Source organism: Atractosteus spatula (assembly GCF_055471065.1).
Source record: "Atractosteus spatula isolate fAtrSpa1 chromosome 10 unlocalized genomic scaffold, fAtrSpa1.hap1 SUPER_10_unloc_1, whole genome shotgun sequence".
In the NCBI taxonomy this organism is placed as follows: Eukaryota; Metazoa; Chordata; class Actinopteri; order Semionotiformes; family Lepisosteidae; genus Atractosteus; species Atractosteus spatula.
Genome location: NW_028296612.1, coordinates 4,179,929 through 4,187,948, shown reverse-complemented (window position 1 = coordinate 4,187,948; position 8,020 = coordinate 4,179,929).

The window sequence follows — 8,020 nt, the reverse complement described above, 5'->3', positions numbered from 1 at the left end:
TAACACATGGTATAGTAGTACACAGTGCAGTACAGTAGTGTTCCGTACAGTAAAGTTCAGTATAGTATATAGTACAGGACACAGTGCAGTACTGCAGTGTTCAGTACAGTATTTTACAGTAGGATTCAGTATAACACATGGTATAGTAGTACACAGTGCAGTATAGTACAATATGGTAAAGTAATCATAGTACAGTATAGTACACAGTGCAGGAGAGTACTGTTCAGCACAGTAAAGTTCAGTACAGTGCAGCATAGTACAGTACAATTCAGTATAGTATGTACTGTAGTACACAGTGCAGTACAGTACTGTTCAGCACAGTAAAGTTCAGTACAGTGCAGCATAGCACAGTACAGTTCAGTATAGTATGTACTGTAGTACCCAGTGCAGTGCAGTACAGTACTGTTCAGCACAGTAAAGTTCAGTACAGTGCAGTATAGTGCAGTACAGTTCAGTATAGTATGTACTGTAGTACACAGTGCAGTACAGTACTGTTCAGCACAGTAAAGTTCAGTACAGTGCAGTATAGCGCAGTACAGTTCAGTATAGTATGTACTGTAGTACACAGTGCAGTACGTTGGATGCTATTCCAGCGACTGGTATTGAAAGAGGTATTCGTCCCCTCTGCAGAGCGTCCCGGGGCTGCCGACTGTGGATCACATCAATCTTCCCTCCTCTGTGAAAGGCGCTGTCACAAGGAGAGGGCTGGGGAGACGCAGTTGTGCAGTGAGCAGAGCAGAGTATGTATACGCTGTCATAGACTGCGTGTTGTACAGTACAGTATGTGTAACAGGCGTGCCGTCTTGAGGGGTGTTCACATGCATAGAAGCCAAGTGTGGCCGTAAAAATTCATAATAATAATAATAATAATAATAATAATAATAAAATACAACTAGACGGTTGATCTTATTATCGTGACTCGTAACTTAGCTCTAACGAGCCCCGATCCTCGCCGTTTCCGCGTGTTAAAATAGTTAATTAAAAAAAACAAACAAAACAAAAACTCTACCACGGACTCTGTATGAACCCCTCTCTCTCTCCCCACACACCAGCTCTCAGTGGGGAGGAGAGCAGAGGGATGAGGCCAGTTCAGAGAGGGGGTGATTAGGAGGCCATGATTGATGAGGACCAATGGGAAATTTGCCCAGGACGCTGGGGTAACACCCCTACTCTTCTCGAGAGACACCCCGGGATTGTTAATGAGCACAGAGAGTCAGGACCTCGGTTTTACGTCTCATCCGAAGGACGGCACCTGTTTACAGTCCAGTGTCCCCCGTCACTGTACTGGGGCATCAGGACCCACACAGAGCGCAGGATGAGAGCGCCCCCTGCTGGCCCCACTAACCCCTCTCCCAGCAGCAGCCTCAGCTCTCCTCCCAGGAGTCTCCCCTCCAGGTACTGGCCAGGCTCCCCCTGCTGGGCGAGAGTGCTCCCTGCTGGCCCCACTAACCCCTCCTCCAGCAGCTGCCTTAATTTTTCCCAGAGAAATGTTCGCCTCCCCATTCACGCCTCCCCATTCACGAATCAAACAATTTCCACACGCGTGTGTGTGGGGGGAAGAGACCCCACTCATGACGTGTGTGTTTTCTGTGTGTTGCTGGGTGATGTTTTGTTCATGTATCATCTCTTTGTCTTGGGATACCTGTGCTCCTTGGGCTGGATTGCTTGATCTTCCATAAAGGTCCGGTGGACGAATACGGGGGCACCCTGTCGTCTAGACCTGAACCGGACCGTGAAACGGGCGCGTTTTTCTTCTCTGGATGCGGCAGAACTACAGTAACTCTCTCTCACTTCAAGGTGCTTCATGAGCATGACCGATGGGAACAATCAGTGTTGCCACAGCCAATAAAAATAATAAAATTAACACGGAACAGAACAAAAAATAACAGTAAAATAAAATCTACAGACATTTACAACACAGACATGTCATAAAATATTGACATATACTGTGGACAGATGGAGCATTATTGGGAGACAGGCTCACTGTTCCTCAGGCTGGGACAGGAGATCACACACTGTATTATTATTATTGAGAGACAGGCTCACTGTCTGCTCCTCAGGCTGGGACAGGAGATCACACACTGTATTATTATTATTGAGAGACAGGCTCACTGTCTGTTCCTCAGGCTGGGACAGGAGATCACACACTGTATTATTATTATTGAGAGACAGGCTCACTGTCTGTTCCTCAGGCTGGGACAGGAGATCACACACTGGATTATTATTATTGAGAGACAGGCTCACTGTCTGTTCCTCAGGCTGGGACAGGAGATCACACACTGTATTATTATTATTGAGAGACAGGCTCACTGTTCCTCAGGCTGGGACAGGAGATCACACACTGTATTATTATTATTGAGAGACAGGCTCACTGTCTGTTCCTCAGGCTGGGACAGGAGATCACACACTGTATTATTATTATTGAGAGACAGGCTCACTGTCTGTCCCTCGGGCTGGGACAGGAGATCACACACTGTATTATTATTATTGAGAGACAGGCTCACTGCTCCTCAGGCTGGGACAGGAGATCACACACTGTATTATTATTATTGAGAGACAGGCTCACTGTCTGTTCCTCAGGCTGGGACAGGAGATCACACACTGTATTATTATTATTGAGAGACAGGCTCACTGTCTGTTCCTCAGGCTGGGACAGGAGGTCACACACTGTATTATTATTATTGAGAGACAGGCTCACTGTCTGTTCCTCAGGCTGGGACAGGAGATCACACACTGGGCTGCCAGTTCCACTGAGTTCCCTCCTCCCTCTCCCAGTAGGATGGGGACCCGTTGTGATTCTGGCAGGTGTGGGAGCTCTGGGAGAGTTCTCTCCCTGCCTCCTCGGCGGTTCCTGTAGGATGGACGGGTGGGATCAGCTCAACAGGAGAGAGGGGGACTGCCGTTTGATCCGGCACACGCAGGCGTCCAGACCGCGATCAGCCCGTCCACGAACGTCACGGGACGAACCGTCTGCTCTTCGACCGGGAAAAACAAAAAAAAAAAACCCGTTGAGGCGACGTTAAATTCCCATCACACACAAAAACAAACAAAACGGCGTGAAATCCCCCCTCTTCGTCTCCCAGCTGCTCGTAAGCGCAAGTACATCAGGAAAGCACCTCGGCGCCGCTGGGATTTGGGGATGTCTGGGCACAGCGCGTCGAGACGCCAGCGGTCGTGTAGTGGGGGGGACCCTGATTTAATTAAATGCTTTATGGGCAATAACTGAAATACTGAATGAATTATTGAATGAATAATGTTTTCAGATTTTCGTTCTTGGAGTCTTGTGTGTGTGTGTGTGTGATGGGGGGGTCCCCCATGTTCCTTCCGAACCCTAAAACTAAATCACACCGCGCCTGTTGCTGTTGTTGGTTGTACTTTTTTTTTAAAAAAAATAAAAAAAAAATATTTTGCCTTTGAACCGCGGCGTTCAGTTCTCCGGCGGTTTCATCTGCTACAGAACAACAGAATAAAATCACATCGAAGAGCCCTCCCCGAGAGATCAGGAAATACAGGGGTTCCCCCACAGGTCCAGCGCTGCCCGGGGTGGGGCGGGGTACCCCTGGCTGTGCCCAGCGCCTGAGCTGAGGCCGGTTCTGGGAAGACGGACCCCGAAGGAGAAGTCGGTGTCCGGGCAGAAGGACTGTGTCCCCCTCCTCGCCTCCTCTGTCCGTCAGTACCGGTCAGGCGGGGAGCCGGCCGAGAATTTCCCCGGCGAGCTGGGGTGGCCTGTGCGCATGCGCGGCCCTCCCCTGCGCGGAGGGGGGGGGGGGAGGGTTGGTCGGTGGGTGTTCCAACAGCTGTTCTTCGCGGGGGGGGGGTGGGGTGGTGGGGGAGCTGCCGGCGTCTCGACGGCGGAGTGACGTCATGTCGAGTCATTTTGAAAGTTTTCTTTTTTTGTTTTCCAGACGCCCTACGTGATTTGCAGGTTTTTCTATTTTTAACTTCTGTCATGTCATAATAATGTTACTCGGATGTTATTCGGATGAGTCCCACAGTTGAGGAAACAGCAGAACTGTATTGTTATAAGAGCTCTAGTCCCAGTCCAGTAGAACAGTCTGTTACAATAGGAGCTCCAGTCCCAGTGCAGTAGAACAGTCTGTTACAGTAGGAGCTCCAGTCCCAGTGCAGTAGACCAGTCTGTTACAATAGGAGCTCCAGTCCCAGTCCAGTAGAACAGTCTGTTACAATAGGAGCTCCAGTCCCAGTCCGGTAGACCAGTCTGTTACAGTAGGAGCTCCAGTCCCAGTGCAGTAGAACAGTCTGTTACAATAGGAGCTCCAGTCCCAGTGCAGTAGAACAGTCTGTTACAATAGGAGCTCCAGTCCCAGTGCAGTAGACCAGTCTGTTACAATAGGAGCTCCAGTCCCAGTCCAGTAGAACAGTCTGTTACAATAGGAGCTCCAGTCCCAGTGCAGTAGAACAGTCTGTTACAGTAGGAGCTCCAGTCCCAGTGCAGTAGAACAGTCTGTTACAATAGGAGCTCCAGTCCCAGTGCAGTAGACCAGTCTGTTACAATAGGAGCTCCAGTCCCAGTCCAGTAGAACAGTCTGTTACAATAGGAGCTCCAGTCCCAGTGCAGTAGACCAGTCTGTTACAATAGGAGCTCCAGTCCCAGTGCAGTAGAACAGTCTGTTACAGTAGGAGCTCCAGTCCCAGTGCAGTAGAACAGTCTGTTACAATAGGAGCTCCAGTCCCAGTCCAGTAGAACAGTCTGTTACAATAGGAGCTCCAGTCCCAGTGCAGTAGAACAGTCCTGTTACAATAGGAGCTCCAGTCCCAGTCCAGTAGACCAGTCTGTTACAATAGGAGCTCCAGTCCCAGTCCAGTAGAACAGTCTGTTACAATAGGAGCTCCAGTCCCAGTCCAGTAGACCAGTCTGTTACAATAGGAGCTCCAGTCCCAGTCCAGTAGAACAGTCTGTTACAATAGGAGCTCCAGTCCCAGTCCAGTAGAACAGTCCTGTTACAATAGGAGCTCCAGTCCCAGTGCAGTAGAACAGTCTGTTACAATAGGAGCTCCAGTCCCAGTGCAGTAGAACAGTCCTGTTACAATAGGAGCTCCAGTCCCAGTGCAGTAGAACAGTCCTGTTACAATAGGAGCTCCAGTCCCAGTGCAGTAGAACAGTCTGTTACAATAGGAGCTCCAGTCCCAGTGCAGTAGAACAGTCTGTTACAATAGGAGCTCCAGTCCCAGTGCAGTAGAACAGTCTGTTACAATAGGAGCTCCAGTCCCAGTGCAGTAGAACAGTCTGTTACAATAGGAGCTCCAGTCCCAGTGCAGTAGACCAGTCTGTTACAATAGGAGCTCCAGTCCCAGTGCAGTAGAACAGTCTGTTACAATAGGAGCTCCAGTCCCAGTCCAGTAGAACAGTCCTGTTACAATAGGAGCTCCAGTCCCAGTGCAGTAGACCAGTCTGTTACAATAGGAGCTCCAGTCCCAGTCCAGTAGAACAGTCTGTTACAATAGGAGCTCCAGTCCCAGTGCAGTAGACCAGTCTGTTACAATAGGAGCTCCAGTCCCAGTGCAGTAGAACAGTCTGTTACAATAGGAGCTCCAGTCCCAGTGCAGTAGAACAGTCTGTTACAATGGGAGCTCCAGTCCCAGTCCAGTAGAACAGTCCTGTTACAATAGGCGCTCCAGTCCCAGTCCAGTAGACCAGTCTGTTACAATAGGAGCTCCAGTCCCAGTGCAGTAGAACAGTCTGTTACAATGGGAGCTCCAGTCCCAGTCCAGTAGAACAGTCCTGTTACAATAGGCGCTCCAGTCCCAGTCCAGTAGACCAGTCTGTTACAATAGGAGCTCCAGTCCCAGTGCAGTAGACCAGTCTGTTACAATAGGAGCTCCAGTCCCAGTGCAGTAGAACAGTCTGTTACAATAGGAGCTCCAGTCCCAGTCCAGTAGACCAGTCTGTTACAATAGGAGCTCCAGTCCCAGTGCAGTAGAACAGTCTGTTACAATAGGAGCTCCAGTCCCAGTGCAGTAGACCAGTCTGTTACAATAGGAGCTCCAGTCCCAGTCCAGTAGAACAGTCTGTTACAATAGGAGCTCCAGTCCCAGTGCAGTAGACCAGTCTGTTACAATAGGAGCTCCAGTCCCAGTGCAGTAGAACAGTCTGTTACAATAGGAGCTCCAGTCCCAGTCCAGTAGAACAGTCTGTTACAATGGGAGCTCCAGTCCCAGTCCAGTAGAACAGTCTGTTACAATAGGAGCTCCAGTCCCAGTGCAGTAGAACAGTCTGTTACAATAGGAGCTCCAGTCCCAGTGCAGTAGAACAGTCTGTTACAATAGGAGCTCCAGTCCCAGTGCAGTAGACCAGTCTGTTACAATAGGAGCTCCAGTCCCAGTGCAGTAGAACAGTCTGTTACAATAGGAGCTCCAGTCCCAGTCCAGTAGAACAGTCCTGTTACAATAGGAGCTCCAGTCCCAGTGCAGTAGACCAGTCTGTTACAATAGGAGCTCCAGTCCCAGTCCAGTAGAACAGTCTGTTACAATAGGAGCTCCAGTCCCAGTGCAGTAGACCAGTCTGTTACAATAGGAGCTCCAGTCCCAGTGCAGTAGAACAGTCTGTTACAATAGGAGCTCCAGTCCCAGTGCAGTAGAACAGTCTGTTACAATGGGAGCTCCAGTCCCAGTCCAGTAGAACAGTCCTGTTACAATAGGCGCTCCAGTCCCAGTCCAGTAGACCAGTCTGTTACAATAGGAGCTCCAGTCCCAGTGCAGTAGAACAGTCTGTTACAATGGGAGCTCCAGTCCCAGTCCAGTAGAACAGTCCTGTTACAATAGGCGCTCCAGTCCCAGTCCAGTAGACCAGTCTGTTACAATAGGAGCTCCAGTCCCAGTGCAGTAGAACAGTCTGTTACAATAGGAGCTCCAGTCCCAGTGCAGTAGACCAGTCTGTTACAATAGGAGCTCCAGTCCCAGTGCAGTAGAACAGTCTGTTACAATAGGAGCTCCAGTCCCAGTCCAGTAGACCAGTCTGTTACAATAGGAGCTCCAGTCCCAGTGCAGTAGACCAGTCTGTTACAATAGGAGCTCCAGTCCCAGTGCAGTAGAACAGTCTGTTACAATAGGAGCTCCAGTCCCAGTCCAGTAGAACAGTCCTGTTACAATAGGAGCTCCAGTCCCAGTGCAGTAGACCAGTCTGTTACAATAGGAGCTCCAGTCCCAGTCCAGTAGAACAGTCTGTTACAATAGGAGCTCCAGTCCCAGTGCAGTAGACCAGTCTGTTACAATAGGAGCTCCAGTCCCAGTGCAGTAGAACAGTCTGTTACAATAGGAGCTCCAGTCCCAGTCCAGTAGAACAGTCTGTTACAATGGGAGCTCCAGTCCCAGTGCAGTAGAACAGTCTGTTACAATGGGAGCTCCAGTCCCAGTCCAGTAGAACAGTCTGTTACAATAGGAGCTCCAGTCCCAGTCCAGTAGAACAGTCTGTTACAATAGGAGCTCCAGTCCCAGTGCAGTAGACCAGTCTGTTACAATAGGAGCTCCAGTCCCAGTCCAGTAGACCAGTCTGTTACAATAGGAGCTCCAGTCCCAGTGCAGTAGAACAGTCTGTTACAATAGGAGCTCCAGTCCCAGTCCAGTAGAACAGTCCTGTTACAATAGGAGCCCCAGTCCCAGTCCAGTAGAACAGTCTGTTACAATAGGAGCTCCAGTCCCAGTGCAATAGAACAGTCTGTTACAATAGGAGCTCCAGTCCCAGTCCAGTAGAACAGTCTGTTACAATAGGCGCTCCAGTCCCAGTCCAGTAGAACAGTCTGTTACAGTAGGAGCCCCAGTCCCAGTCCAGTAGAACAGTCTGTTACAGTAGGAGCCCCAGTCCCAGTCCAGTAGAACAGTCTGTTACAATAGGAGCTCCAGTCCCAGTGCAGTAGACCAGTCTGTTACAATAGGAGCTCCAGTCCCAGTCCAGTAGAACAGTCTGTTACAATAGGAGCTCCAGTCCCAGTGCAGTAGACCAGTCTGTTACAATAGGAGCTCCAGTCCCAGTGCAGTAGAACAGTCTGTTACAATAGGAGCT